At 46.6% G+C, this 26,787-nt stretch overlaps 1 protein-coding gene and 1 non-coding gene across 2 annotated transcripts in view; both read left to right on the top strand.

The window, feature by feature from the left end:
* The window catches only part of LOC144695768 (zinc-binding protein A33-like), a 176,420-nt gene that overhangs the window by 47,493 nt on the left and 102,140 nt on the right, over nt 1–26,787 (top strand). The window lies entirely within an intron of this gene.
* On the top strand, nt 9,668–9,739 carry trnad-auc (transfer RNA aspartic acid (anticodon AUC)). The gene has a single exon. It is a non-coding gene; the product is annotated as a tRNA-Asp (tRNA).

Raw genomic sequence — 26,787 nt, forward strand, 5'->3', positions numbered from 1 at the left:
CAAACAATAAGGAGCTAAGTGACCAAATAAAGAGTGGGTGAAAATGGGCCCAGGCAGGGATGCAAAACGAGCAGAATTGCCACCAGTTACATGCCTGGATCCATAAAACATTCACCCAAAAAACAAAATGCCACTTCCACCAGTGTGGGCGCTCCCCCAGTACCTGCACTGCAGTATCAGGCTGGATTTTCTGCTGAAGTTTCCCTGGAATGGGACCTTCTAACTCAGAAAATATAGGGAAAGGAACAACAAAACAGGGAAAATGAATATTAACGCAAAAAGGCACATTTAAGGTCTACTTTGCTGATGTTCCCAGAAAAGTAAATGTGGGGAATTAATCAATCATACCTGTCTCTTTATGAATGACCACGGCTGCAGACTTGTGGGTCCAGTGCTCAAGTGCTATTTGTACCCAACATGTGACATGGCAAGCAATGAAATTTCATTCAATTAATCTGGTTAATTATGAGCCAGCACCAGGTTAAAACTGGACTGCAATAACAAAACAATTAATTCACTAAAATGCCATAGAGTGCAGGGAAGTGACCTAACATAGCCGGCCGATCATTTGCTGCGTATACAATCCTAAAGACAGTTGTATGGCTGACGGAGAGGTGGAACCCTCTCATGCAGAGCGTCTGCAGAATTGAAGAACATTCTTCTAGAATCAAGTTTCGCTCTCAAGAACGATTCCAGAGCCGAAGGGGTTAAATTATGGGGAGAAGTTGTGTTGACTAGGCTTGCATTACCTTCAATACAGCAGATTGAGGGATGAACTAATTGAGGTGTTTAAAATAAGTTGATAGAATGCCTTAGCAGATTTGTTCCATGTTTACATACAAACATGCAAATTAGGAGCAGGAGTAGGCCTTGAGCCTGCTCTGCCATTCAATAAGATCATGGCTGTTCTGATTGTGGCCTTAACTCCACATTCCCACCTACCCCCTATAACCTTTGGCTCCTTCGTTAGTCAAGAATCTATCTATCTCTGCTTTAAAAATATTCATTGACCCTGCCTCCACCTCTCTCTGGGGAAGAGAGTTCCACAGGCTCACGACCCTCTGAGGGAATACATTTCTCCTCACCTCCATCTTAAATAGGAGACCCCTTATTTTTAAACTGTATCCCTTCGTTCTAGACTCCGCCTCAACGAGGAACATCCTCTCAGCATCCACCCTGTCAAGTCCCCTCAGGATCTTACATGTTTCAATAAGATCGCCTCTCATTCTTCTAAACTCCAAACACAGGCCCAGCCTGTTCAACCTTTTACTGTTTATTGTTACAAGGAGTTGTCAATCCTGCAAAAATAAATTCCGTACTAATCGAGCACCAGTAATTTCTTCAATGAAAAGCTTTAATATTTTTGACACCTTATCGCGTTATAATATCGCATTATGAGCAAGTTGTGTTCTTAGCCTCAGCTCTTCATTGATGAATCTGTCCACTGCCGTTGAACTATGGATTTCCAACTATCCCATGTACAGGTACCCCTTATCTGGCGTCTCCAAAATCAGGAAGGACCCAAAAACCGGCTACATTCGAAGCTGACACCCTGGGTAGCAATTTGAATAAAACCCTTTTATTCTTCATTTTCCATCATTTATTTTATCTAGGCCTAGGACCAAAAATCCCTAAAAATCCCCAAATCCGGCACACGTCCGATCCCAAGCTTCCTGGATACGGGGTGCGTACCTGTATTCTAAGAACCAATGTCTGCAGCCAATAAGACCTGAAGCTCAATACCCAATGCTGCATACTGACCTTGCCTCTGAACAGTGTTCTGTTGTCCATAAAGCATGAATGTTTAACTGCTATGTTAAGAGCCAGCAGGACAAAAGGACAGGTAGGTTCTGATGGGAAAATGGTCAACAAGGAATGGTTAATACTCTAACAGGGTAGATAGAGTGAAAATATTTGCTGATCAAGGGAGTCCAAGGTCAAATAGCCTTAAAATTAGAACCAGGCCACTCAGGGGTGATGTCAGGAAGTACTTAATTCTTCACACATAAGGTAGTGCAAGCCTGGAACTCTTTTCCCCCGATAAAGCTTCTGTGGCTCAGAGTCAATTGAAAATTTCATCGCTGAAGATTGATACATTCTTGTCAGGGCAATGACATTAAAGGTGACAGAATCAGGGCAGACAGCTAGAGTTAAGATACAGATCAGCCATGATATAATTGAATGTCAGGCCACAATGTTGGCCACTGACTAAAGCCCTTGAGTCCTTCGAGAAGAGTAAAACTCCTGGAAGCGACGGCTTGCCAGTAGAGTTGTATTCGGCTCTGTGGGACTGGATGGGCCCAGACCTGCTAGAAGTGTACGAGAGTATGCTCCTGGCTGGCAGTATGTCAGAATCCATGAGGAAAGGCATCATCACCATCATCTACAAGCACAAGGGGGAAAGGGAGGATTTTAGAAATTGGTGACCCATTTCACTGTTGTATGTGGACTATAAGATTCTGTCCAAGGTCATCACCAATCGGGTCAAGTCCACTCTGGAATTGGTGATCCACCCCGACCAGACCTGCACTGTGCCGGGCAGGAAGATCTCTGACAGCCTCGCGCTGCTCCGGGATACGATTACCTATGTGCAGGACAGGGGTGTGGATACCTGCCTCATCAGCCTGGATCGGGAGAAGGCCTTTGACAGAATATCGCACACCTACATGGTGGATGTGCTCTCCAAAATGGGGTTTGGGGAGGGAATTCGCAATTGGATCCAACTGCTCTACACTAACATCAGTAGCACAGTCTCAATCAATGGGTGGGAATCAGATAGCTTTCCTATTAAATCTGGAGTCAGGCAGGGCTGCCCTCTCTCCCCTGTCCTGTTTGTGTGTTGCATAGAACCCTTTGCTGAGTCCATCAGGAAGGATCCAGGCATAAGAGGAGTGATAATCCCAGGCAGTGGAGGCACTCAGGTCAAAGCATCCTTGTACATGGATGATGTCGCCGTCTTCTGCTTGGATCCGCTGTCGGTGAGCAGACTGATCCACATCTGCGACCAGTTCGAACTGGCCAAGGTAAATCGTGGGAAGAGCGAGGCCATGTTCTTTGGGAATTGGGCTGACGATCCTTTGTCCCCTTCACTGTCAGGTTAGACGGCCTGAAGGTGCTGGGGATATGGTTCGGAGGGACCAGGGCATGCGTTAGAAATGGAAAGGAGTAAGTGGCTATGGTGAAAAGAAAACTGGACATGTGGGAGCGATGCTCCCTCTCCATTGCGGGTAAAACCTGGTTATCAGGTGTGAGGCACTCTCGCTGATGCTGTACGTGGCGTAAGTCTGGCCCATTCCTCACTCCTGCACGATGGCGATCACCTGAGCCATCTTTCGTTTTATCTAGAGGTCAAAAATGGATCGTGTCTGCAGGGATGTGATGTACAAGCCTCTAGATAAAGGGGGAAAAAACGTGCCCAACATCGCCCTCATACTGATGGCCACCTTTGTGTGCGGCTGCATCAAGCTGTGCGTAGACCCTCAGTACACAAACACCAAGTGTCACTACGTGCTGAGGTTCTACCTGTCTCCGGTGTTGTGAAGGATGGGTCTGGCCACGCTGCCGCAGAACACTCCAAGTAGTTGGACCGTGCCGTACCACCTGTCCCTCGTGGAAAAATATATGCAGAGAAACACCTTTGACCACAGGTCCATCAGGCAGTGGTGGCACATAACATCTTAGAGGCCCTGCGGCAAAAGGAGAGGGTGGATCCTGTGGGATGGTTCCCTGAGCAGACTGTCAAAGTCATTTGGCAGAATGCCTCATCGCCAGAACTTTCCAACAAGCATCAAGATGTAACTTGGCTGGTGGTGAGAAAGGCCCTCCCCGTCAGATCCTTTCAACATGCCAGGAGTCTCATCCCCTCTGCATGTTGCCCTCGAGGTGCCTGTGGTGGGGATGAGACCGTTGTTCACCTCCTTGTGGATTGTTCCTTTGCAAAGAAGGTCTGGAGAGAGATGCAGTGGTTTCTGTCGAGGTTCATCCCGAGCAGTTCTGTGACACAGGACTCCACAGGCTGTTCCCAGGGACACACACCAAGACAAACATCAACTGCAGCAGGAGGATCATCAACTCGGTGAAAGACGCTCTTTGGTCTGCCCAAAACTTGTTGGTCTTCCAGTGTAAAGATTTGTCCCCGACCGAGTGTTGCAGACTGGCACATTCCAAAGTCCAGGACTACGTGCTGAGGGACGGACTAAAGCTTGGGGCAGCTGCCGCAAAGGCGCAATGGGAAAAGGTCGCTGTCTAAGACCTTTCTGCCACAGTGCACCGAGGGACTGGGAAAGGTATAGACCCCTCGGGCTGTATGACTCTCATTGAATGTATGCAGTGAATATTACATGTGTTACAATTGTATTGAAGCACCTCAGAGTGCAACATGATCCATGTGGCCAACTTAAATACCATTGCACTTTCTGACTGTCTGTAATGACTATTATCAAATGTCTGTAATGTTCATTGATTGTATTGAAGCACTTCAGGGTGAGACATGATCTATGTGGAAAACTTGAATATGATTGCTCTTTTTGTGATGGCCATTTTGAAATGTTTTGTATTGTTCTTTCAGATATTTTATGAATAAAGCATATCTTTTCAAAAAAAAACTTTACAATATTGCACAAAGGCAAAAGCTACCTCATTGAACTTTTCGTTTGATTTCTTCTGAGTTGGCATTTAGCTCCCTGCCCCCTTTTCCTCCAGACACCTGTGGCCTGCCCTAACATTGTTCTGCCTTGAGCTGCAAGTTCTACATGAGTACATGTTCAGCATGAATTGCAAAAGTAGCAATCAGCGCAGGACTTTGGATTATGTCATTTTCTCTCTACCCAGGGATGCTAAGAGGATTTTTGGCTCCATCTCAGTTCTGGATCTTCCTCTAAAGGGAGAAGGGTTAAAATTTCCCCCTGACCATTTCAAATATGTACCTGCCATTTAACAACAGCATGGGTTTTATCTTAAATGCCGATGTTCTCATGACAATTGAACTTTTATTTCCTTTTTGCCTTGCAGAATCCATACAGCCTGATACTGATCCAGGTGCAATACCCTTAAACTTGATTGGGGACTTGACTTATGTAATCAGGTCGCATTAAAGTGAAGAGCCATGCATGACCAGATTGGAAGTAGCTTTGCAATTTCTTCATAAAATACTGACCCACAGAAGCAACAAGGGGCAGAAAACATTAGTGGGAGTTGTCTATTGGCCTCCAAACAGTAGTGATAATGTAGGGGATGACGTTAAACAGGAAATTAGAGATGCATGTAACAAGGGTGCTACAGTAATCATGGGTGACTTTACTCTACATATAGACTGGGCAAACCAAATTAGCAATGATACTGTGGCAGGTGAATTCCTGGAGTGTGTATGGAATGGATGTTTAGACCAGTACGTCGAGGAACTGACTAGGGAACAGGCTATCCTAGATTTGGTATTGTGCAATGAGAAGAGGTTAATTAATAATCTTGTTGTGCTGGGCCCTTTAGGGAACAGTGAGCATAACATGATAGAATTCTTCATTTGGAAAAAGTGAAGTAGCCCGATCTGAAACTAGGGTCCTAAATCTAAATAAAGGAAACTACAAAGGTATGAGGCCATGAGTTGGCTCAGATAGATTGGGGAACTTCATTAAAAGGCATGACAGTTGATAGGCAATTGCTAATATTTAAGGAATGAATGTATACGTTGCAACAGTTATACATTCCTTTCTGGCACAAAAACACAACAGGAAAAGCAGCTCATCCATGGTTAATAAAAGTAATTAAGTATGGTGTTAGATCCAAAGAGGAGCCATATAAAGTTGCTAGAAAAAGTAGTAAGCCTGAGGATTGGGAACAATTTAGAATTCAGCAAAGGAGGACCAAGAGATTGATGAAGAGGGGAAAAATAGAGTATGAGAGTAAACTTGCAAGGAACATAAAACCGGACTATAAAAGCTTCTATGAGTATGTAAAAAAAAAGATTAGTGAAGACAAATGTAGGTCTCTTACAGTCCGAAACAGGAGAATTTATAATTGAGAACAAGGGGATGACAGAGCAATTAAACAACTACTTTAGTTCTGTCTTCATGGAGGAAGACACAAATAAATTCCCAAAAATACCGGGAACCAAGGGTCTAATGAGAAGGAAGAATTGAAAGAAATTAGTATCACTAAAACAATAATGCTGGAGAAACTAATGGGATTGAAAGCCAATAAATCCTCAGGGCCTGATAATCCACATCCCAGGGTACTAAAGGAGGTGGCCATGGAAATACTGGATGTGTTGGTTGTCATCTTCCAAAATTCTGTAGATTCTGGAACAGTCCCAGCAGATTAGATGGTGGCAAATGTAACCCCACTACTTAAAAAAGGAGGGAGGGAGAAAACAACAAATTACAGACTGGTTAGCTTAACATCAGAAGTAGGGAAAATGCTAGAGTCTATTATAAAGGATGTGATAACAGGACACTTAGAAAATATCAGCGGGATTTGACAAAGTCAACATGAATTTATGGAAGGGAAATCATGTTTGACAAACCTACTGGAGCTTTTTGAGGACTTACCTAACAGAATAGATAAGGGAGAACCAGTGGATGTGGTGTATTTGGATTTTCAGAAAGCTTTTGATAAAGTCCCACATAAGAGGCTAGTGTGTAAAATTAAAGCACATGGGATTGGGGGTAATACATTGGCATGGATTGAGAATTGGTTAGCAGACAGGAAACAGAGAGTAAGAATAAATGGATCTTTTTCAGAATGGCAGGCAGTGACTAGTGGGGTATCGCAGAGATCAGTGCTTGGACACCAGCTATTCACAATATTTATCAATGATTTGGATGAGGGAACCAAATGTAATATTTCCAAGTTTGCTGATGACAGAAAACTTGGTGGGAATGTGAGCAGTGAGGAAGGTGTTAAGAGGCTTCAAGACAATTTAGACCTTGAGTGAGTGAGCAAATACATGTCAGATGCAGTATAACATGGATAAGTGCGAAGTGTGAAGGAAAAACAAAATGACGGAATATTATTTAAATGGTGATAGATTGGGAAATGTTCATGTACAAAGGGACCTGGGTGTCCTTGTACACCAATCACTGAAAGAAAGCATGCAGATGCAGCAAGCAGTTAAGAAGGAAAATGGTATGTTGGCCTTCATTGCTAGAGGATTTAAGTACAGGAGCAAGGATGTCTTACTGCAGCTATATAGGGCCTTGGTGAGACCACAGCTGGAGTACTGTGTGCAGTTTTGGTTTCCTTACCTAAGAAAGGATATACTTGCCATAGAGGGAGTGCAGCGAAAGTTCACCAGACTGATTCCTGGGAGGGCAGGATTGTTGTATGAGCAACGATTGGGCCGACTAGGCCTGTATACACTGGAGTTTAGAAGACTCAGAGGGATCTGACTGAAACATAAAATTCTGACTGCGATGGACAGACTGGATGCAGGGTTGATGTTTCCTTTGGCTGGAGGGTCTAGAACAAGGGGTCACAGTCTCAGGATACGGGGTAGGCCATTTAGGACTGAGATGAGGAGTAACTTTTTCACTCAGAGGGTGGTGGACCTGTGGAATTCTCTGCCACAGAAGGCTGTGGAGGCCAAGTCACTGAATATATTTAAGAAGGAAATAGGCTTCTGGATCCTAAAGGTGTCAAGGGGTATGGGCAGAGCGCAGGAGTATGGCATTGAGATAGAGGATCAGCCATGATCATATTGAATGGCGGAGCAGGCTCGAAGGGCCGAATGACCTATTCCTGCTCCTATTTTCTATGTTTCTATAATGCCTGGGAGGAATTCCCTGTCTCTGTCTCTCTCTTTCCCCCTCCCAGTCCTTACCAGTGGTTATGAAACAGCATTGGGGAATTGAATTGAAATCAGTTTAAAATGGATATTGGGTGACAACAGTTTTCAGTCTGCATGGCAAGTTCAAAACATCCCCCATTGGGTCGAGTGTCAACTGGACATCAGCAGATCAGGTGACATCCTTATTGATCCCAAGGTCAAGATCAGAGTGATTTGGTTCAAACTGCCAGGAACTAACTAAGAATTCATTTCAAACCCATCTGAATTTTTTTTTCCTTTATATTTTTTTTCCCCTCATGGGATGTGGGCATCACCAGCAAGGCCATCATTTGTTGCCCATCTTTAATTGCACTTGACCTCAGTGGCTTGCTAGGGCCATTCCAGAGAGAAGTTAAGAGTCAACCACATTGTGGCAAGGTATGGAGAAACACATAGGCCAGACCAGGTAAGGACAGCAGCATTGGTGAACCAGATGGGTTTTTACAACAATTGATAATAGTTTCAAGGTCACTGAGATTAATTAATTCCAGGTTTATTAATTGAATTTCCATGGTGGGATTTGAATCCATGTGCCCAGAGCATTACATTGGGTCTCTGGGTTACTAGTCCAGTGATATTACCATTATGCCACATACCCCACATTTTCCCCATGTTTTTTTAAATTGCATTACTTTCACCAGAATGCTTTAAATCTTCCAAACTTACTGCTTGTGGTGGTATTGCTTTTACAAATTGTTTAAACCAACAAAAACGCCAAATAAACTCAATAAAACATAACACGGAAATAGTTTATTAAAATTGTCAAGGGTGGGGAAAATATCGTTTCCTGTCTGTTTGTAGCAAGGTACCCAGCGCGTTGATAAAAGATCACCTTTAACGGAAAGAAAGAACTTGCATTGCTAGAGCACTTCTCACGACCTCAGGATGCCCCCAAAGCATTTTACGGCCATTGAAGTCCCCTCTGTAGATCATCATTGCAATGTTCTGAATCCTGCGGCCAACAAAGTCTCACAAATAATAATGTGGTAATGACCAGACCGTCCAACGGCGATCCTGGTTCAGGGGAAAATGTTGGGCAGGACACCGGAGATAACTCCCCCTGATCTTCTTAAAAATAAGGCCACAGGATCACTTGAGAGGGTAGACAGGCCTCGGTGTGGCATCTCATGTAAAACATTCATTCCAAGTAGCAACCAGTGAAAATTTTCCCCTCACAAGTTTCAATGTTCCATAAAACCGTTTAGTTTATGACAGAATTGAGGTGCTTGAGTCACTGACAACCATCTGGGGCGATGGTGCCGTAGTGGTAATGTCACTGGACTAGTAATTGTAGCAACATGTGTTCAAATCCTAACACAGCAGTTAGGTGGAATTTAAATTCAATTAATAAAAATCTGGAATTGGAAGCTTGTCTGACTAATGGTGACCATGAAACTATCATCAGTTGTCATAAAAACCCATCTGGTTCACTAATAACCCCACCTAGGGAAGTAAATCAGCTGGCCTACATGTGACTCCAGACTCTGCAGTAATGTGGTTGACTCTTAACTGCCCTCTGAAATGGCTGAACAAGCCATTCAGTTCAAGGTGCAATTAGGGATGGGCAACAAATGCTGGCCTTGCCAGTGACATCCACATCCCATGAAAGAATAACAGAAATGAAATCCTTAATATGCAAAAGAAACATTGTCTTCCTGAGTTTCCAATTGATTAGCCAATGGAAGTCATTGCTTTAAGATGCGCTGTGAACGTGCAGGTGCTAAATGTAATACTTGCTTAATTGTTTTTCAGCAGGAAAACCAGGACTTCAAGACAAAGGTAGGTGGTTTCTCTAATTCCCAATTTCCTCCCCAGCAATTTCTGAGCACCATGAGGCAGCCGAAACCTTCCCTGGTGGTCTCGTGGTCAGGATTCTGCGCTATCACCGCAGCGGCTCGGGTTCGATTCCCGGTCAGGGAATGTTGACTTCTGATTTTGTTCGAACGCGCGTTGATGAGGCAGCCGAACTGCAGCAACTCTAAGCCATTTGGTACCATTCAACACGCACATGAGTCCCATTATTGTGTGGCCTATGTCTACAGCTGCATACAGGTGACACCACTGTTCCTGGGTAGAATGGAGATACCTGGTGATTGAGTCTCCACGTCAAGGGCTATGGGGAGAGCGCGGGAGTGTGCCATCAAGATAGAAGATCAGCCATGATCATAATGAATGGCACAGCAGGCTCGAAGGGCCGAATGACCTGCTCCTGCTCCTATTTTCTATGTTTCTACGCACATTATTTACATGTAATCATCATCTGCTCACTGCATTCTGGTGGAGAAACTACCCTACCTTTAACTAGGAGATGTTGCTGTAGTTTCAGTTTGAGTTCGGTTTGCTGTAGTTGCTGGAGAGTCTTTTGAAATAGGATCTGCTGGCCCCAATGGGGTGTTTTAATCGACTCTGCTCAGTAAATACACTTTGCTGTTAAATAGACTAGGCGAGGCTGACCGTCTCACCTGTCTCCAGCTCACTCACTGACACAATGGTGTCAATGGGCACTCTATCCATCTTGTTCACCCAGGAGGATACTGTCACTGGATGTTGGGCCCAGGCTTGCTCCATCCACATGATTACAGAGCCAATGGATGCATCCCTCTGAGAATGGACTCTGCACTGGCCTTCTCTCTCCTTGTCCAGGTGTTGTAATGTTCCAGCTCTCAAGTAATCACGGAGTCCCAACGACTCCCGTTGGCACAGTTTGACCAACTCAGCACAGGTTAGACATCCCTTCCAGTCTGCATTGTGCCGCTGATGGGTTTTATCCACTCAGCTCAATGCAAGAGCCAACTGAAAGTTTCACTTTGCTTTTTCAGAGTTTCAAGACTTGTTGTCAAAAGGAGGTGGGTATCCAAGCTGAGCCGGGTCTACGAATGGATGAAAATAATTTGGAAAGCGTTCGATGGGGTAGGCGTAGAGAAAATGCTTAAGGCAACAGTCCCAAACTAGGGGCCTCAAATACAAGATGGTCATCAATAACTCCAATCGGGAATCCAGGCAGGGTTTCTCGACTGTGAAACTTGCTGCCACAGGGAGTAGTTGAGGCGAATCATACGGATACATTTAAGGGGGAAGCTGGATAAGTACGTGAGGGAGAAAGGGATAGAAGGATATCCTGATAGGGTGAGATGAGGTCGGGTGGGAGGAGGCTTGTGCAGAGCATTAACACCAGCACGGGACAGTTGGGCCGAATGGCCTGTTTCTGTGCTAAGTTCGGTTTGCTGTAGTTGCTGGAGACTCTTTTGAAATAGGATCTGCTGGCCCCAATGCGGTGTTTTAATCGACTCTGCTCAGTAAATACGCTTTGCTGTTAAATAGACTAGGCGAGGCTGACCGTCTCACCTGTCTCCAGCTCACTCACTGACACAGTGATGTCAATGGGCACTTTATTCATCTTGTTCACCTAGGAGGGCATATTAATGTGACATTAGCAGAAGAATGCCATATCCTGGAATATCTCTTTTGGGAGCCCCTTCCCCACAAGGACCATGCGGTTTAAGAAGAAGGTCCTTCCCTGCCTTGTTAGGCCAACTGGGAATGGTCAATACACATGATCTTAGCAGCAATGTCCACATTCCAAGAATTATTCATCAACAAAATAAAGATTCAGGCTGATAATAAGCAGCTTAACACTCAGATTTTTAAAAATTATTCTTTTGCGGGATGTGGGCGTCGCTGGCTAGGCCAGCATTTATTGCCCACCCCTAATTGCCCTTGAGAAGGTGGTGCTGAGCTGCCTTCTTGAACCACTGCAGTCCATGTGGCGTAGGTATACCCACAGTGCTGTTGGGGAGTTCTAGTTTTGACCCAGCGACAGTGAAGGAACGGAGATATATTTCCAAGTCAGGATGATGTGTGACTTGGAGGGGAACTTGCTGGTGGTGGTGTTCCCATGCGTCTGCTGCTCTTGTCCTTCTAGGTGATAGAGGCTGCGGGTTTGGAAGATGCTATGGAAGGAGCCTTGGTTAGTTGCTGCAGTGCATCTTGTATGTGATATACTCTGCTGCCACTGGAAAAAGGCAGAGTTTCACAGTGATTTCAAACTTAAATTACTTTGTTCCTTTCATTTTAGATTCAGTGAGGTAGTTTTTCAACTTGTCTCCTTGAGTCAAAACTCTAAGGATTTCAGTAGAAATGGATGATTAATAGATTTTGAATAAATAGCAATGGGGCAATTTACTCAATCGCCTGAATTTAGCCTCTTGGAAAATCAGTGCAGCAATACTTAACACGTTCCATTGGGATGATTTCTAACTTCGGGCAATAAGCTTTAAGGAAAAATTGCATAGGCTGGGCTTGTTTTCTTTGGAACCGAAGAGGTTCGGGGTAGATTTAACTGAGGTCTATAAAATTATCAGAGCCCTAGATAGAGAGGATAGGAGACAGCAGACCGAACCTCACTGGAAAGATGGTGACTCCATGCCGTACTCCCTCAGTACTGCCCCTCCAAAATTGCAGCGCTCCCTTAGTACTGCCCCTCCGACAGTGCAGCACTCCCTCAGTACTGTCCCTCCGACAGTGCAGCACTCCCTCAGTACTGTCCCTCTGACAGTGCAGCACTCCCTCTGTACTGTCCCTCCGACAGTGCAGCACTCCCTCAGTACTGTCCCTCCGACAGTGCAGCACTCCCTCAGTACTGTCCCTCCGACAGTGCAGCACTCCTTCTGTACTGCCCCTCTGACAGTGCAGCACTCCCTTAGTACTGCCCCTCCGACAGTGCAGCACTCCCTTAGTACTGCCCCTCCGACAGCGCAGCACTCCCTCAGTATTGTCCCTCTGACAGTGCAGCACTCCCTCAGTACTGTCCCTCCGACAGTGCAGCACTCCCTCAGTACTGTCCCTCTGACAGTGCAGCACTCCCTCAGTACTGTCCCTCCGACAGTGCAGCACTCCCTCAGTACTGTCCCTCTGGCAGTGCAGCACTCCCTCAGTACTGTCCCTCTGACAGTGCAGCACTCCCTCAGTACTGACCCTCTGACAGTGCAGCATTCCCTCAGTACTGTCCCTCTGACAGTGCAGCACTCCCTCAGTACTGTCCCTCCGACAGTGCAGCACTCCCTCAGTACTGTCCCTCCGACAGTGCAGCACTCCCTCAGTACTGACCCTCTGACAGTGCAGCACTCCCTCAGTACTGTCCCTCTGACAGTGCAGCACTCCCTCAGTACTGTCCCTCCGACAGTGCAGCACTCCCTCAGTACTGTCCCTCCGACAGTGCAGCACTCCCTCAGTAATGTCCCTCTGACAGTGCAGCACTCCCTCAGTACTGTCCCTCCGACAGTGCAGCACTCCCTCAGTACTGTCCCTCCGACAGTGCAGCACTCCCTCAGTACTGTCCCTCTGACAGTGCAGCACTCCCTCTGTACTGACCCTCTGACAGTGCAGCATTCCCTCAGTACTGTCCCTCTGACAGTGCAGCACTCCCTCAGTACTGTCCCTCCGACAGTGCAGCACTCCCTCAGTACTGTCCCTCCGACAGTGCAGCACTCCCTCAGTACTGACCCTCTGACAGTGCAGCACTCCCTCAGTACTGTCCCTCTGACAGTGCAGCACTCCCTCAGTACTGTCCCTCCGACAGTGCAGCACTCCCTCAGTACTGTCCCTCCGACAGTGCAGCACTCCCTCTGTACTGACCCTCTGACAGTGCAGCACTCCCTCAGTACTGTCCCTCCGACAGTGCAGCACTCCCTCAGTACTGTCCCTCCGACAGTGCAGCACTCCCTCAGTACTGTCCCTCCAACAGTGCAGCACTCCCTCAGTACTGACCCTCCGACAGTGCAGCACTCCCTCAGTACTGTCCCTCTGACAGTGCAGCACTCCCTCAGTACTGTCCCTCCGACAGTGCAGCACTCCCTCTGTACTGACCCTCTGACAGTGCAGCACTCCCTCAGTACTGTCCCTCCGACAGTGCAGCACTCCCTCTGTACTGACCCTCTGACAGTGCAGCACTCCCTCAGTACTGTCCCTCCGACAGTGCAGCACTCCCTCAGTACTGACCCTCTGACAGTGCAGCTCTGCCTTCGTACTGACTCTCTGAAAGTGCAGAACTCCCTAAGTACCAACCCTTTGACAGTGCAGCACTCCCTCAGTACTGCCTGTCTGACAGTGCAGCTCTCCCTCAGTACTGCCCCTCTGACAATGCAGCTCTCTCTCAGTACTGCCCCTCTGACACTGCAGGTCTCCCTCAGTACTGCCCCTCTGATAGTGCAGCTCTCCCTCAGTACTGCCCCTCTGACACTGCAGCTCTCCCTCAGTACTGACTTGAACCTTTGACTTTCTGACTCAGAGGTGAAAGTTTTACACACTGAGCCAAGGCTGACCCTGTATACACGCATGGTATATCCATACAAATGCATCAGTTCAACAATTCTAAAAACAATGTTTGGAAATTCTTTCCTTCTGTGACATGCCATTTATTCTACAATGATTAATTCCAAATTACTAGGGAGGAGAAGGGGCTGCGAGTAAACAGGTGAGCACTGCATTCAGGGTCTCAGTTATTGACGGGTTTTTTTTGCCTTACAGACCGGAAATGGAACAGCCTAGACCTCGGTAAAAAGCTACACAGCGTTTAACTCATTCTAGTTAGGGAGCTCCTTCGGGAGCGATATAAATCACCACCCATTCTCTCTGTAAGTACACATCATTTCATTGACACACCCCAACGTTCTGTGCCACATCTATCATGTATGGACATAAACACATCTACTCCTCTACGCAGCTGGGAAACAGTTAGGTGGAGATGCACCTTGGCAGTAGCGTGGAATGGGCAGCATTGCATGGGCCGTCTGTTATAATCATGTCCTGATATACGGATCCTGTACAATATAAGTCCTTGAGATGCCACCTCCCCAAGGGGAATTTCTATCCCACAGCTTCCCCGTGAGGCACACTTCTTGCCCAAAATTCCAATTATATTGAAATAAAAAGAGGTTTATATTGGCATATACGTATAGCCATACAGAGAACATATTGTCTTGCCTTAGAGATGTTGAGTACAAAAGCAGGCAAGTTATGCTGAGCCTTTCTAAAGCCCTGGTTCGGCCACAGCTAGAGTATTCCAGTCACCGCACTTTAGGAAGGATGGGAGGATTCTTGAGGGAGGGGAGGTGCAGAAGAGAGTTACTAGAATGATTCCAGGGATGAGGAATTTCAGCTACAAAGTTAGGTTGGAAAAACTGAGGGTTATTCCCCTTCGAGCATTGGAAATGGAGGAGAGTGTACAAACTCCTGACAGGTTCTGATAAGGTGGTCAAAGAAAAGCTGTTTCCCATTAGCTGATGGTACAAGGACGAGGGGGACACAGATTTATGGTTTTGGGTAAGAGTTGTGGGGGCTGCGAGGAAGAACACTTTTACCCAGCGAGTGGTGATGAACTGGAATTCACTGCCCGCGAGGGTGGAGGGGATGATCACTGATTTTTAAAGGAAATTAGATGGGCACTTGAGGGAAGTAAACTTGCAGGGCTACGGGGATAGAGCGGCGGTGGGGAAAGTAGGGCTGACTCTACAGAGAGGCCGGCATGGACTCATTAGGCTGAATGGGCCTCCTTCCGTGCTATGACTCAATGCTTCAATGTGCTTTCCTTGACAGCGACAAGGCTATATCGAGCAGAAGCAGGTGAGAGAACCTGAACAATCAAACTTCCTGAAGCTTCAGCTCAAATCTTCACAAATAAAGATAATTGTGAGGGGTTTTTCTTGGTGGGCCAGGATATTTTTCGGATGGCAGAGTTTCTCGTCCTGCCATCCAAGGAGTCGGCGGCAAACACATCCTCACCTATTCCGCCTGCCCTGGAGCCATTTCACGCTGAGCGTTGATTGGCTGGAGACGGGATTTCCGCCCCTCACTTGGGAGGAAGCCCCTCCTCAGAGAGCTGCCCGGCCAATCTGATTGCTCTCTGGTCTCTGCAGCGCTAGAAGCTGCAGTGGACAAGACTGGGACTGCAAGCAGTGCCCAGAGTCAAAGTCCTGGGAGTCCAGGACCAGGTAAGTTTTGGGGGTCTCAGGGTGGGGAGGGTAGGTGAGGCCTGTGGGGGTGGACAAAGGGGGATTGGGCTGTCGGTGGAGAGGCCAGGGGCAAGGGGGGAGGGAGCCCCTGCAGGGCTGTAGCCTTTTGGGGGGGAGTTGCCTGATGTTAAAAAGAGGCTGCTGATGGATGCACCCCCACACCCCCCAACACACACCCCACCCCACCCACGCGCCCCCCACACACACACCCCACCCCACCCACGCCCCCCCACACACACCCCCACACACCCCACCGCACACATCCCCCCCACATACCCCCCCACCCCCCCCACAGCCCCCCACACCCTCCCACACACCCCACCCCACCCCACACCCCCCCCACCACACACCCCTCTACACACCACCCCCACACACCCCCCATCCCCCCACACACCACCCCACACACACCCCCCCACCCCCACCCCCACCACCCCACCCCACTCCCACCCCACACCCCCCCCCACACCCCACACCCCCCCCACACCCCACACCCCCCCCACACCCCACACCACCCCCCCAACATCTCACACCCCACCCCACACCCCACACCCCCCCACCCCCCCACCCATACCCCACCCTCCCCTTCCCACCCAAGGCCTGAACAGGGTTAATTTTCAGGCAACCCCCTGCTCCTGAACTCCTCCCACCAGCATGAAAATTGAGACTGGGCAGGAAACGGCCCTCAAGTGGTCAATAATCAGCCACTTAAGCACCTCGATTGAGGCCAGGGTGGGCGGGCCAGCCTAGGCCGTGCCCATCCAAATGTAAAACTCCGGAGAGATCAAGGCGGGCGGGAGCCCAGTGGGAAGGCCATCCAAAAATTCTATGGTCACCCCTCCCCTACAAACCCACCAGCGGGGAAACGTAAAATCAATGGCATGGAAGTAATTTTTAGAATGATGAACGAATTTAACTTTTAAATTATTGAATGCTGATTAGTGTTTGCAAGACCCACTTCCTACCGTCTACGAGTCTCTTATCTGACGGACAAACTTTCTCACAATTTAGAAATTTCAACTGACCTCCACCCCCAACCCTGCCCCGCCCCCACCCGCACCCCCTACCCCCACCCCCTACCCAGCTCTCCGGCCTCAACAGCTTTTTTCAGGGGAGAGAGAGAGAATTCAGGATTTCTACCCTTTATGTGAAGAATTCCTCACTTCACCCCTGAATGGTCTAGCTACAATTTTAAAGGTCATGCCCCCTTGTTTTGGACATCCAACCCCCACAGGCACCCCACCTCCCTCCCCAAACCCACGCCACACCCTACCAGAGGAAATCGATTCCCTCTCCTGACTCTATCAACTCCTTTCATTACACATGGGGAAGAATGAAGCCATTGTTTATGGTTCACGCTCCAAACTCCATTCCCCAACAGAGCTCTGAAGAAGAGGAGTATAGCCTCGAAACGTTAACTCTGTTTCTCTCTCCACAGATGCTGCCAGACCTGCTGAGGTTTTCCAGCAATTTCCGTTTTTAGTTCCGTTCCCTAACTGCTGACTCCATCCCTCCTCCTGGCAACTGTCTGAAATTAAGCCAGTCTGTCCACAACTTTGGTGTCACCTTTGATCTTGAGGTGAGCCTCCGACTTTATATTCGTGCCATCTTCAGGACCACCTCCGTAACATCACCCAACTTTGCCTCTGTCTCAGCTCTTCTGCTGCTGGAACCATCATGCATGCCTTCACCACCTCTAGGCTTGGCCAATCCAGCACACTCCTGGCTGGCCTCCCCCTTTCCACCCTCCATAAACTTGAGGCCATCCAAAAAGCTGCTGACCGCGTTTTAACTCACAGCGAGTCCCATTCCCCTATCACGCTTGTGCTTGCTGACCTTCATTGGCTCCTGGTCAAGCAACTTCTTGACTTTAAAATTCTAATCCTGGCTTTCAAATCCTTCCGTGGCCTACCCCTTGCCTATCTCTGTAATCTCCTCTGGCCCCATATCCCTCCGAGACGTCTGCACTCCTCTAATTCCGGCCTCTTGTGCGTACCCAATTAGAATCGCTCCGCCATTGGTGGTCGTGCCTTCAGTTGCTTGGGCCCCAAGCTCTGCAATACCCTCCCTCCACCTCTCTGCCCTCCCTCAAGATACTTCTTAAAGCCTCTTTGACCAAGTTTCGTTGCATTAAAGTCTGTACATAAATATAAATTAGGTATATTTGTTCTCTCACGGGGTGTGGGCACCACTGGCTAGGCCAGCATTATGTTGCCCATCCCCAAAGAACTGAGTGGCTTCCTCAGCAGCTAAGAGTCAACCACATTGTTGTGGGTTTGGAGTCACATGTAAGGAAGGCAGATTTCCTTCCAAAACCAGAGGGGGTTTTTGCCACCAGTTGCTGTGGTGGGATTTGAACCCATACCCCCTAAGCATTAGTCTGGGCCCCCAGATCACTAGCCCAGTGACATTACCATTATGCCAAAACACCTTTGCAATTGCAAGACCTTAATCTTTTATATTCAAAGGAGTTTCAGCTGATCTACGAAATCTGTCCTTGTAGTTTAACCCTTTTAAGCCCAGTAGCATTCTGAAGAGATGAGCATAAAGGCAAAAAAACTTCCTGTGCTTTAAACCCAATAATTTCAGAGTGAATTTTCTCCGTAATGTTTCATTTCTCTCATAAACAGTTCGAAAGAAACTAATTGTTCATTGGTTATATGTAGCACTAAAAGCACTCCTGGAGTATCATCTGGAGAAGGGTGAGAAATGAAAACGTTTACATTCTTTCCCCTTTAAATGGTTATATGTGTGTTCATAAAATACATTTGGAAGGTTGGGTCAATGATCCTGACTTGCACCGAGAGTCCTTATGCTGTTAAACTGCTCCAAGCAAGTTCAAGTTATTCAGAGTGGCAGAAGGTGGGGAGTGGTGTTCCACAAGGATCAGTGCTGGGACCACTGCTGTTCACAATTTACATTAATGATTTGGAATCAAAAACAGCAGTTTCTAAGTTCGCAGATGACACCAATTTGGCGGGTGGGGAGGGGATGGGTGTGTGCTGCGGGAGACAGTTAATACTGAGGAGGACTGCAACAAACTACAGGAGAACATTAATAAACTTGCACAACGGGTAATTGGCAAATCAAGTTCGACACAGATAGATGTGAGGAAGTACATTTTGGTAGGAAGAATAGGGAGGTCACTTATTACTTGGACTTTGCAAGTCTCAGTGGGGGTAGAGGAACAAAGTGATCTCAAAGTATAACTACACCAATCACTAAAAGTTACACCATAGGTTCACAAGGCCATGAAAAAGCAAAGGCTTTATTTCTAGGCTAGGGATAAAATTGAAAAGTAGGGAAGTTATGCTAAAGCTGTATCGAGCCTCGGTTAGATCACACTTAGAGCACTGTGTGCAGTTCTGGTCACCATGTTATAAAAATGATATAGAGGCCCTGGAGAGGGTGCAGAGAAGATTTACAAGGATTTACAAAAATGCCTGGGTATACAGATCAGAAAACGGTTGACAGACTGGGTGTCTTCTTTCTTGAAGAAAGAAAGCTGAGGGGTGACCTAATAGCAGTCTTTAAAATGATGAAAGATTTTGATAGAGTAGATACAGAGAGGATGTTTCCTCTTGTGGGTAAGAGCATAGCAGGATAGATGCATTTAAGGGGAAACCAGACAAGTATTGGGAAGAGAATAGATGGTCAGGATGGCATACTTAGATGAGAAAAGGAGGAAGGAGGCTCGAGTGGAGCATAACCACTGGCATGGACTGGTTGGGCTGAATGGCCTGTTTCTGTGTTGTATAGCCTATGTAATCCTATGTAAAGATACAATTCAGGAACAGGACCTCAAGTTCTGCCTCCGCACACTACAGAGCCTTGCTTTTAACATGAACCTCAAGCCTCCGTGGTTAGATTCTCCTATTTGCGTTCTACTGTTATCCCTTCCAATTGATATAAGAACATAGGAATTAGGAGCAAAAGTTGGTCCCTCAAGTCTGTGCCACCATTCAGTAAGATCATGGCTGATCTTTTACCTCAACTCTTCTTTCCTGCCCTAAGGAACTCACCAAGACTCCTCAGACAGTACCTTCCAAACCCGCGACCGCTACTGTCTAGAAGGACAAGGGCAGGAGCTACTTCGGAACACCACCACCTGGAGGTTCCCCTCCAAGCCACTCATCATCCTGACTTGGAAATATATCACCATTCCTTCACTGTCGCTGGGTCAAAATCCTGGAACCCCCTTCCTAACAGCACTGTGGGTGTACCTACACCACGTGGACTGCAGCAGTTCAATAAGGCAGCTCAAGGGCAATTAGGTTTGGGCAATAAATGTTGGCCTAGCCAGCGACGCCCACATCCCATGAACAAATACAAAAAATGATCCATATCCCTCAATTCCTTTAGTGCCCAGAAATCTCGTGATTCCTGTCCCTGAGAATTCCAAAGGTTCACAAGCCTCTGGAGGGAATAAATTTCTCCTCCTCTCAGCCCATGGTTGACCCCTTATTCTGAGACTGTGACTCTGTGTCCTAGACTCTTCAACTAAAGGGAAGCATCTCAGCATCTCACTTGCCAAACATTCTTAAGAATTTTACACTTTTCAGTAAGATCGCCTCTCGTTCTTCTGATCTCCAGAGAGTTCAGGCCCATTCTACTCAATCATTCCTCATAGGACAACTCTCTGATCCCAAGAATCAATCCAGTCCTCAAGCTCTTTTGCTCACATCCTCAGCTGCCAGATGTATCCAGCAGGATGTAAAACAGGGAGAAGATCCAATCCGGTTCACCACCCCACCCCGCCCCCACCACCACCCCCAACCTTTGCCCTTTCCTGTAACAGCGATCTCCTTCATATAGAACAGTGATTCCCAAAGTTTGGTCCACTCCACAATGATCCTCAAGGTGGGCCTGTGGGCTGGTCCAAAATGCAAGTCGGTGACGTGCAACACCACACCCGAGGCCATACAAGACAACAGGCCCGAACCCTCATCCCTGCTCGCTGATGTCCCACAATCAGATCGACTGCCCTGCACCTGCGTCATGAGTGCGAGCAACAACAATGAAGTGTCATAAGCAAGATGTGTTAAATGTGATAAATTGATACTTGGATAATCATGATCTGATTGGGCATAGTCAGCTTGGATTTGCAAATGGGAAATCATGATTGACGAACTTGTTGGAGTTTTTTGAAGATGCTACTAACAAAATTGATAAAGGAGAATCAATGGACGTTGTATACTTGGATTTTCAGAAGGTTTTTGATAAAGTCTCCCACAGGAGGTTGATTAGCAAAATAAAAGCACATGGGATAGAAGGCAATATACTGGCATGGATTAAGGATTGGCTAACAGGCAGAACACCAAGAGTAGGAATTAATGGGTCATTCTCGCATTGGTAGGCTGTGTCTACCACAAGGATCAGTACTTGGCCCCAGCTGTTCACAATATATATCAATGTTTTGGATGTGGGGACCAAATGTAATATTTCTAAGTTCGCAGATGATACAAAGCTAGACAGGAATGTGTGTTGTGAGGAAGATGTAAAGCAGCTACAGGAGGATTTGGACAGACTTAGTGAATGAGCAAGAAGATGGCAGATGGAATATAATGTGGAAGAATATGAGATTATCCACTTTGATAGAAGGAACAGGTGTGCAGAGTATTTCTTAAATGGTAAGAGATTAGAAAGTGTAGATGTACAAAGGCACCCGGGTGCCCTTGTTCATAAATCACTGAAAGCTATCATGCAGGTGCAGCAGGCAATTAGAAAGGCTAATGGAATGATAGCCTTTATTGCAAGAGGATTTGAGTAAAGGAGTAGTGAAGTCTCGCTTCAATTGTTTGGAGTTTGGTTAGACCACACCTGGAGTACTGTGCGCGGTTTTGGTCCCCTTACCTCAGAAAGGATATTATTGCCATAGAGGGAGTGTAACGAAGGGTCATCAGCCTTGTTCCGGGGATGGTGGGACTGTCCTATGAAGAGAGGTTGGGGAAACTGGGCCTGTATTCTCTAGAGTTTCGAAGAATGAGAGGTGATCTCATTGAAACCTACAAAATACTGAAAGGTATAGACAGGGTAGATGCAGGTAAGATGTTTCCCCTAGTTGGGGAGTCTAGAACCAAGGGACACAATTTCAAAATAAGGGAGAAGCCAATTAGGACCGCGATGAGGAGAAATTTCTTTACTCAGAGGGTTGTGAATCTTTGGAATTCTCTACCCTAGAGGGCCGTGGAAGCTCAGTCATTGAGTATGTTTGAGGTAGAGATTGATAGATTTCTGATTAAACAATACTTAAAGGGTTATGGGGATAGTGTGGGTAAAAGGCATTGAAATGTTCGATCAGCCAAGATTGTATTGAATGGTGGAACAGGCTCGACGGGCTGAATGGCCTTCTCCTGTTTCTATGTTCCTATTACCCTTCGTTTTGTTTGATCAACATGGATATAAGACAAGTATTAGCTTCTGAGAAGAATACTATTGTGATGAATTTATATCATTTTATATTAGAACGTTTCAAATGTTCTCTTGTAGCTCATATTATAAAAATATCAATACTTTTTGCTTCTGGCATGAATTAACAATTTCCTTATGTTTAATGTTTTTAAAAAAATAATAGATTTATTACTTTTAGTGGTGACATGGTAGTGAAATATTTATAGTCTCCATACAATCCCATTAATTCTGGTGAGTTTTTTGAGTGGCAAGTGAAAGTGGGTGGAGTAGGACCCGTAGATGGTCCGCGAGGTCTTTTGCCCTGTGCTATTGGCCCGTCGATGAAAAGGTCCATTTAGGACAAGCATTTACCACCGGCCCCCTCCCCACATTTTAACCTAGTTGAGCAGGCGAGGTTCAACTTGGGGCTTATATTAAAGTCTGTTTGCAAAGCCGCTAAATCCAGTGAAAACAATGGGGAAGACAATCCTTCTCCACCACGTCTATCATAGAATGAGAACCCCGTTTATAAAGGAAAATCTTAAGGCCTGGTTACACATACCCCACCTATAAATTAGCATCTATCTGTACTCTTGACTTCTTGCCTTTCATTCTTAGAATCATAGAATGACACAGCACAGAAGGAGACTCTTCGGCCATCATGCCTGTGCCGGCTCATTGACAGGGTTATCCAATTTGTCCCACTCCTCCTGCCCTTTCCCCACAACCCTGTGATCCTTTTCTCTTTCAAGTATTTTTCCAATTACCTTTTGAAGGTTACTACTGAATCTGTTTCCACCGCCCCTTTACAGGCAGTGCACTCCAGGTCAATTCAGATGCAGGGGGAGGCCATGCAGCCCATCGAGTCCATGCCAGCTCTCCATGGAGAAATCCAGTCAGTCCCATTCCCCCGCTCTATCCCCGCAGCCCTGTAGGTTTAATTCCTTCCAGTGCCCATCCAGTCTCCTTTTGAAATCGGTGACCATCTCAGCTCTCATCACCCTGGGTGGGCAGCGAGTTCCAGGTCACAACAACTTGCTGCATATGAGAAAGTTTGCCTCAACAACCTCTTTGCTCTAATCTATAATGGCACCATTCTGTACAACTATATCAGCTTTAATTTAAGTGGCTCACAATTCCTTCCTTAAAACATAGCAGAAAATAAATATTCCATACGTCACCAAAACCTGTGTACCCGACTAATTCCACACCCGGGAGGTCATTTAGAATCGGAAATTCCTGAGAATATGTCAGGATACAGGTCACCCAGCGGTTTGTTTAGGTTAGGTAGGTTATGTATTCAATAAGTTATGTTTCCATTTTCCAGAACTAGAAGGCTGCGAAGGGAAGCAAGGTAAGTATTTGACAACAGCAAGGTGCCCGCCTAAAGAAACTCGAAGCTGTGAAACTATACCAGGAGCCAGAAGTAAATAGAGGTGGTGTAACTGCAACACCTCTACCAATCAGAATCCACTTGCCAACCAATCAACACCCTCTTCTCATGTAGTATCAATTGTTGTCCCCTTTGAGATTTGGTATTCTTGCGATTCTGTCCTGATGAGTGCAAGACAAAAAGCTTCAACAGCAAGTCTCTTATTTTTTTCAGCCATACTCAAGTTCTGTACTACCATGCGGCCAATCTATGAGGGGCAAATCTCGCCCCAAGTGTCACATATGGACTGGTTATCGGGTGTCGTCATGGGTTGTTGTTTTCGGTGTTGGCACCTGTTGTTAAGCGGCTGTAGCCGCTGATTGTCATGCTGGTGCACACCAGCTTTCCAGGTGATGTCACCATTTTCCTCCCTGTCCGATAGCGTCTCCCAGGCGCAAGAATTTCTAGCGCCTTCATGTCATGCTTGCAAGCATCCTTAGAGCAGGGTTTTGGGCGTCCTGCTGGTCGTCCGGCTCAGGCTACCTCGCCAAACAGGAATCCTCAGGCGTGCGACCCCCCTCCATCCGGCAAGCGTGCCTGAGCCAGTGAAGTCACCTCTGCTCGGGAGATTTGCCTTCAAGAGGACTGCCGCATTGGCGATTCTGTCCTTCAATGAGGGAGAAGTTCCAGATATGCCTGCACTTTCAGTCTGGGCAGATTGTAAAGCTTGCTGTTTGACCCAGTGCGCAGGTTAAACGCCTTCCAAATCTGCAGTGAAGGCCAAGGTCAGGAACATGGGGAGGAAAATACCAAACAAAGCGGGGACTATGATGTGACACAGCCCTGTTTCACGCCATTCTTCACCTTGAAAATGTTGAAAGAAAGGGGTGCTGTCAAACTGTACAGTGCGTGTTGTCAAAGATGGAGCAGACGAGACTGAGATTTGATGGACAGCCACTTTCCCCCAAATCTGGTAGAATCCTGTTTTGCTGACAGTGTCAAATGCTTCAATGAGATCTACAAAAGTAAGACAAAGAGGTATATCCTGTTCTCTACACTTCTCTTTTATTGATCATGTCCACATGTTTTTAAAAATCTTTCATGGCACGTGGGTGTTGCTGGCAAGGCCAGCATTTGTTACCCATTCCTGATTACCCTTGAACTGAGGGGCTTGCTAGGGCAGTTAACAAGTCAACCACAAGGCTGTGGCTCTGCAGTCACATGTATGCCAGACTGGGTAAGGACTGCAGACTTCCTTCCTTCAAGGACATGGTGGCTATTACTGAGATTCCAGATTTTATTAATTGAATTTAAACTCCACCAACATACATGATGAAATTAGAACCTGTATCCATTGGTCATCAGCTTGGCCCTATAGGCTACTAGTCCAGTGACATTACCACCATGCTACTGTCTCCCCTTTAATCTACCAGCATAGAAGCTGCACTGTGCTTCTGGGTACACTCGGTCTGCAAGCATGATGGAGTCCTTTAAGCATGATCCCAGTGAAGGCCTTGGCCGTGATGTTAGAGAGTGAGATGCCCCTGTAAAACATACAAGGTTGAAATTATGTGAACTTCAGTAGCAGTCATTCTCATAAGTGTCAGAGAAGTTAAAGCACCTGACTTATTACAGCATCCAATATGTTCCTTAGATAAACAATTTTTTTCTTCTGAGCTTTGGCCTTCACTTACTTCTTTAATTTCATTTCATCTCGTGGCTCCTAATAGATTTTTTTATTTTGGGCAAATTGTTTTTTTAAAAGGCCTCTTCATGTAAAAAAAAGGTTATCACCAACCCCCCTCCCCCACCACCCCCACCGTTTCTAGGCCGTTTCAGAGGTCAATTAAGGGTCAACCACATTGCTGTGGTTCTGGAGTCACATGGAGGCCAGACCAAGTAAGGACGGTAGATTCTCTTTGTTAAGACATGTGACTCTTCCTTTGTTAAAGGGCATTAGTGCACCAGGTGTGTTTTTGTGACAATCCCAGGGGGGAGAATTTTATGGGTGGTGGGGTTTCCTCATCTATTGCCCGAAGAGCTGACGGGTTACGCCTACCTGCCGATACCTGTTGCCCCAGAGCCATTAATTGGCTGGAGGGGGCGGTCTCACCTCAGGGAGCCAATCAGATTGGCTGGCAGCTCACTCTCTACCTCTCTGCAGGGACGGGAAGGGTGAGAGGAGGTTGTATGTAGGGGTGAGGGGATGGGGGAGGGAGGCAGAATTCTTGATGGAAAGGCTGGCGGAGGAGAGAGAGAGAGGACCCGGGAGGTGGGGAAGGACCTTGGTAGGGATCCCCTATATGGTAAGGGGGCCAGTGAGAGGGAGTGCACTAACTCCACCAACTTCCTGCCTGAGGTCCAAGCAGGGCAACCTGTTGGTCTTCCCTCCCGTCCCTGATCATCCCCCCGCCAGCCTCAAAATTTGAGGCCAGTTGGCAAGAGGCCCTCAAGCGGCCATTAATTGGCCATTCAAGAACCTCAATTGCTGCAATGGCAGCCAGCTGCCCTAGTCCTTGCCTGGCCACCCATAAAATTGAGGACAGTTTGGGGCCAGGCAGGAGGGCAGCAGGAAGGCCACTGGAGAACTTTACAGGCTCCCCCACCTGTTTGAAAATCCCGCCAGCCTGTAGAATTCTGCCCATGGTCGCTATTCCTGATGCCAACTTTTTAGTTCAGATTTATTCAATTTGTTAAATTTAAAATTTCCAGTTGCCAAGGAGAGATATGAACTCAAGTCTCCAAAGCATTAATCTAGTCCTCTGGATTATTACTCTAATAGCACAATCACGGTGTTACCATTTCAATTTTGCTTCAAAGTATTAACTTTGATTCTTTTTGTTGTAGCTTTGATTAACTATTTCATTTCTTCTTTAAACAAAACAGGAATAAACCAACCTGATGGTCAGTAAATATTTACACAGCTGCTGTACAGTTAATCTGGCGTTTCAATGTCCTAGCTGAACTAAAAGGAATAGAAAAGTGCTGGAAGCACTCTGCAAGTCAATCAGCATCTGTTTTTGCTAAATTATTTAAGAAAGGTTTTAGGATGATAAATTTAGTGTGTGAGCTTTTAGATTTGTGTCTGTGTTTCAGTGTGTGTCTGTGTCTCTGTGTCTGCATGTGTGTTCGTGTGTATGTGTCCAAGTGTGTTTGTATGTGTGTGTGTGCCTGTGTTAATGTGTTTATGCGTATGTGTC

This window comes from Cetorhinus maximus, chromosome 21 (assembly GCF_964194155.1).
Source record: "Cetorhinus maximus chromosome 21, sCetMax3.hap1.1, whole genome shotgun sequence".
Classification (NCBI taxonomy): domain Eukaryota; kingdom Metazoa; phylum Chordata; class Chondrichthyes; order Lamniformes; family Cetorhinidae; genus Cetorhinus; species Cetorhinus maximus.